The sequence below is a fragment of the Rhamphochromis sp. 'chilingali' genome (genome assembly GCF_963969265.1).
Source record: "Rhamphochromis sp. 'chilingali' genome assembly, chromosome: 7".
In the NCBI taxonomy this organism is placed as follows: domain Eukaryota; kingdom Metazoa; phylum Chordata; class Actinopteri; order Cichliformes; family Cichlidae; genus Rhamphochromis; species Rhamphochromis sp. 'chilingali'.
In genome coordinates this window covers 23,983,350-23,989,736 of record NC_137934.1, presented here as the reverse complement: position 1 = coordinate 23,989,736, position 6,387 = coordinate 23,983,350, and positions in this window count along the sequence as shown.

Genomic DNA, 6,387 nt, shown 5'->3' with positions numbered 1-6,387 from the left:
TTATAGCTTTGATGAGGGTATGGCAGCATTTCCATCCAGAGCTGGATTAGTTTTAGAGCACTTATGGTGGGCACGTCAGATCACTGAAGTCAGTCCATCACAAAGATTCTGTGTGTGAAAGTGATGTCACGCTCCCTGCAGCACTCGGAGTCCTGTCACTTACTGATGGAGAGGCCTGCTCATCAGTATGTGCAGGTGTTGCAGCTGACCTCATTTTATTTCATTTCATTTTATTTCTTTTTGGTGGGAGAGTGTGCATACTTGTCACAAAATCATACTTCCTACTGAAGAACAAAATCATGCTGACTCGTGATGATTCGTTTCCATGAACACAAAGACGTAAATGAGTTGTTCACAGTGACACATGCTGATGTTTACAGAGGGGAAAGGAGAAACAAAGAAAGAAAGAAAATAAATCTTCCTCCAGTGTTTAACAAACTGAACCAGAGCAAAATACAGCAGTCATCACTGAAATACACCAGCAAGAACTAAAACAGGACAGGAGATGTTTCCCATCGTAACCACAGAGTCTAGAGGTATTTTGACAATAATTAAAAAGCAGGTGTATATAGTGTCTGATGGTCCATGAAGTAAACAGAGTAGAAGCACCACACCCTTGTGCCGAGCTCAGCGGTGGGGGGGGGGGGGGGGGGGGGGGGGAGTCTGGTCCTCTAACTGGAACCTGTTCTTCGGCTATCGTCACTATCGCCGTTAGCATGCACTTGAAGTGTGTAACTGTAAAGGTTAAACTTTCTGTTAGATTTTATTAGCTGCCTCTAAAAATAAACAAGTTAAAATAAATAAATAATAATCACTTTTAGACCCACAAATTTAATACTACAAAAGATTGAAAGATTGGTGGCATATGTGTGTGTGTCATTTTTTACATTTGAATATTTTCAATTATAACGTTATTTTTTTCCACATTGACTGGCACTTTACAACAAATACAAATAAAACATATGTTAATTTTTGGAAGAAGGTAAGTATAAATTCTGATCTATAAAATGGTGCATTTTTTACCGCTTAAACGTTTTTATTTATAATATTAAGTATTGGCAAATAAAACTTAAATAATAGTTTTGGTATGAGTTTTCAAACAAAGTAAAGCCAACAAAAATATCTGTCCTGAGACCAGGTGGAGCTCAGACAAGTTTTAATCGGATTTACTGAAAGCTCTCCACCTGTAACAGTCACAGGCAGCATGCAAAATATATGCAGAGCATCACACACTTCTCCAAAAATACTCTGTTTTTGTTGGTTATAATGATGATGATATTCTTACAAAATAAATAGTGTTTAGAAAAAATAATATAATTCGCAAGGTGCCTCCCTCAGACACATTTACTAAGCCCACCTGCTACCTCAGGTATCAGTGGGCTGGTTCAGTGTCAGCAGTGTGGGTGTGGGGAGTTGTGAGTGGGTGTGACCCAGAGGTGTCATCTGTGTGGCCTGGCAGCAGGTCAGCAGGTGAGTTCACATATGTGCAAAGAGTGAATGTTGGCTAATTAACACAAACACATTATTTTCTGTTAGAAATGAAGTAAGCTAGCTAATGCTAGGATACCAGTAAATACTCTTTTCTCTTTTTTAAAACCTCACCTCACCTTTTAATAGAGCCATCCTACCGTTTTACCACTCAGCATCACCTAAGAGCGCACCTGGACCAAACCAAATGAGGAGGGAGGAGGCGGGGTAAGGGGCTGAGTTATTTTTTATTTTTTGCTGCCAAAAACAAAAGAAAACTAATGCTGGGAAACACACGTGTTTATAAAACAAGCAAACATTATTTTATGGCGATAGGTTAAAAATTTTCATTTAAAAAAGGCTAGTTTATGTTTTGTAGGGCCCCTGTCAGTCATGGGCCCTTACAGTCATCATCACTTTCTGACGTTATTAAGAGGCAAAAAGAGTTTGGGCAGTATTTTTTCTCCTGGATGAGGTAGATTGGACTTGGTGTGGGTTCATGTGTTTCTGTCTGCAAGCCTTTAAAGGAGAATGTGGTGGCAGTTAAGAAAAGGAAGCAGTCTGAAGTTTGCTCTGTGCTTTAACGCAAAGTTTTTGTGCTGCTAAAAGCAAGACGTCATAATGATGTAGATGTTGGATTTGTTGTGGGCCTGTTCCAGTTTACCTGACGGTTCAGGATATTTTTTTAAAGCATAAGTAGATTTGAAATGTAAAAGCTAGCAGCTGCTTGTATAGCTCGCTAATGCCCTGTCAGTTTCCCATCAAAGTCCACAGGTTTATCCACAATAACCAGAAAATGCTGCTGATCTTTCAGGGTGACAAGCTCTAGACTGTTTTTTTAACAGAACACAAACTCAGCAGAAACTTTAGATTCCAGTTGTTCCACGTCAAACCGAGTTCAGCTTCCTTCCCCAGACAATAGCCAAGACATTATAGTAGATGTTAATAGATGACACTTTTTTAGGTATTAAATTGTGCAAATATTTAGACTTCACTGGGCAAGTACAGAACACCTTGCTTGCCCTGACAAAATGATATTGCTTTTTTGTGACTTTTACCTACATCAACTTCAGCCAGCAAAACCAGCTGCTTCTTCTACACACATGAAAGTTTCTGCTGGGCTTTAACTACACTCCTGACATCTGTTGGAGTTTTTGCCAGTCTAACTGTCCAATCAGCATGAGCATGAGTATCTATGGGGAAAATTAGCTTCACTGTGAGAGAAACTAAACCTTGAATGTCGTACTACAGTTTACGTCAGACACATTATCAATGCTAGATTTTTAAACATTGAAAGTGAAATTAAATAAATATTGGAATTTTTTTTTTTGTCTGGTGGAAAGAATCATTTTAGCTCCATTCGCTCCTGTTTATCTTCGACTGTTTCAGAGCACCACCTGCTGTGCCCCCGGCTGAATTGCAGCTTTCTGCACTCCTGGTTGTAGTTCACAGGCAGCTCACTCCCTTCGTCCGTCCCTCGACACTCGGCTGCCTGCTGATACCCTCCCCCACCCCGGCCAGGTCTGCTACATCAGTTGCTACTTTTCATTTCACGGCTCAGCGGCAAGACTCTTGAAGTCTTCTCTGTGCTTGCTTTACTATTCCAGGCTACTGCAAGTTTTTTAAGCTCCACTCACTCTGAATGGACTCAGACCTGAGATACATGCCGGCTTCTGGTGCTGAGATTTTATTATCAGTCTGCAGGACCACAGCCAGCATGGGAAAAATGTCGAGGTCCAGCTCAGCCCCAGCAGCATTCCCCCCACACCAGTATGTTTCACATTGTCAGTTTAATGTTCACTTCATAAGGCTAGAGCTTTAGTTTGAACAACAATTGTTCTTCGGGTGTCAGTCAAATGAACATAAAGACTCAACAACACAAAGCTCTGCATAAAGAGCATAAAGGATAAAAAAAAAACCCACAAAAAAACATAAAAAGTCCTAAAAAGTTATTACACCAACAAACAGACGCGACACAAAGAGACAACAGAAGAAATACATTGTCACAAAAGAGGTAAGATGGATCCACAAAGACAACTAAGAGAGGCATGGCTGCAAAAGAAATGAAAACTACAAATACATTTACCACAAAGTACAAATAACAGACCCAAATGGGAGGAAACAGACAGAAAAAAATTCAATCATTGCAAAGAAAAATACCACAAAGAAATCCAGAACTGCAAAGCTGTAATTGCACTTGTTTTTCAATTGTTTATGCAAAGTGGCATTAAAAACAAACAAAAAAACTACAGTCAGACCAAGACTGAAACAAACCACTAAGAACAACCTCTGAGAAACACCAGCACATGAGCACAGAGATATATAAAAACGCAAAACATAACAAGAGATTTGAACCATACACTGTATATAAAAGATGGACATAGCCGTGTGACGTCACCAATCATGAAGCCTGGAGCTGAGCGCCACCTTGGAGTTTTGAAACTGGGCGTGACGAGTGTGGCGTCAGTTTCCTGCTCCTCTCCAACTGTGATGGGACCTAAATTTAAAAAAGTAACTTGTTTTATTCAGGCAGACCTGAAACCGGCACCTGAGACCATAAACTCAGACTTCTGTTAAGTCTGACTTCAGAGGAGTCCCTCCCTGCTGGACAATAAATGAGGATTAGCAGTGACTTAAGAGTTTACAAATTCAGTTTGTAAACTTTCATATTCCCCAGAAAAGTCTCAAAAAGCCACACAATTTTTTTTTAATGAGGACTGGGAACCAACTCGGGTTCAGGGACTCCGATTAGCTGAGGTGAAGCCTAGCAGACAGCTAGCAGCTACAGATGTGCCTCCATCACCATCTAGAGCACAGGTGTCGAACTCCAGGCCTCAAGGGCTGGTGTCCTGCAGGTTTTAGATAACAGCCTGGGTCAACAAACCTGAATCAAATGATTAGTTCATTACCAGGCCTCTGGAGAACTTCAAGACATGTTGAGGAGGTAATTTAGACATTTTAATCACCTGTGTTGGATCAAGGACACATCTACCTGCAGGACACCGGCCCTGGAGGCCTGGACTTTGACACCTGTGATCTAGAGCCTCTGCTGGACATAAAAGGTACTATATGTTGGTGCTTCAGTTTTAGTTTACAGCAAACTAACTGGCACAATATTTGCAGACAGTGAATCTTTATAAAAATAATTATTTTTAGTCTTTTAAACCAGTAAAATGAAGATTGTGACTAAAAACAAAAACATTACTTAAAACTTTATGTTAAAACTCATAGTCATAGGTGGATAGCTTCTCTGATAGCCTTTCAGTCTTTAAACATGCAGAAGCTCAAACAGATCTGAACTCAGCTGCATGTTGTGTTTATCTTACAGTCCACCTCAGGCCAGGCTGGGACCGGCCATCTGTCAGCACTGCAAACCCAGTGAAGCCTGGCCGGTCCTGAACCCAGCCAGGCTCATGGCTGACAGGAAGTGTTTAATGGGGAACACTTGGAATCAAACAACCTGCAACAAGCCAGAAACACAATATCAAAACTTTTATTTGGTCTAGATTTGAACATCAGTGTGTGATAATAATCAGACTTAGCCTAAGAGCATTATTGCAGCAAAAACCAGAAGCAGGAGGATTTTTTAGTCCACAAAATCTGCTCTCTGCTCTCTAACACAGTCATGCGACAATGACAGCTCAGAGGCAAACTCATGGGTACTGATAGCTTCTGTCAGCTTTGTTAGGAGAGATCATGTTCTGAACGTGGTGAAAGGGGACCTCTTTACTTCATAAAACTAAGAGTAAAACATGAGAGGACCAAAATCAGACTAAAACTGAGATGACAGGATAGTACAGCTGTAAAGTTTATCACATCTGCTATGTTATATTAACATTTGTCCCATTTATGTTTGTTAATGCTTATAGTTGAGCTGCCCTGGCATTTGGGGGTTTTATAGAAATATAAAGGAACACATATTAGTCAGGCTAAAAGGGTTTTATAAAATAAACTTCTGAATGTCACAACTAGAATCAGTTAGTTTGAATAGAAAATCACACAAAAATACACTCAAAACACACACACACTGAGGAAGGGGACGAGAAACAGATGAACGTAATAAAGTCACGAATGAGGCATAAAACTGAAAACAAGATACTGGAGACACTTTCAAAATAAAACAGGAAACAACAAAATAACCACACTAAACACTGAAAGAGAAATGTAAATATGAAACTCAAGACTGAGACAGAAACGGAAACTCTTTGCTAAAAGAATTGAAAACTAGGCAGGAACCAAATAAAAAAACTGAAGAAAACTCAAATGAATATGAAACTGGATGAAAGAATGACAGTGAAATCAAAACATTCAACTGAGTCTGTCAGTGTCTGAGTTCAGCTGGAGTGCTGGCAGGTATGAGCTGTCTGAGGACACAGGTATTCAGATCCAGGTTTTTTGGGTTGGCGCCAGTGAAGCTTCACGTGTTTACGACAACCAAAAAACCAAAAGACCATCATGCCTGATATCATGATTATCGAGCCCGGGCATGTTGCTCACATCACCAACAAAAGGTCAAACTTAAGAAAACCTTCCTACATGTTGCAGACATGCACAGCATCATTGTGGTTTTAAGTTAGGGTAAATTGAATCTCATAACATTTCTAATATAAAAATACAACATATTAGAAAATTAGGAGTCACAGCTGGAAGATGTATTAAAGTCATTGCGCATTGAAATGCTTGTGAGTGGTTAGGTGGAACTCTGATTTGTTTAATTTATCAGTTTAGCATCTGTTAAAATTAGTTTAAGATTTAAAATCAGGAATCTTCATTGATGAGCAGCGCTCGGTGAGAGATAAATATCTGGAGTTTTTCATGTTTGTCCTGATATCTTCTGCTCTTCGCTGCAGAATACTGAAAGGAAAAGCCCATCAGCTGACAGACTCACAGCCATTAACCTTATCATCGTTTCCCTGTTTG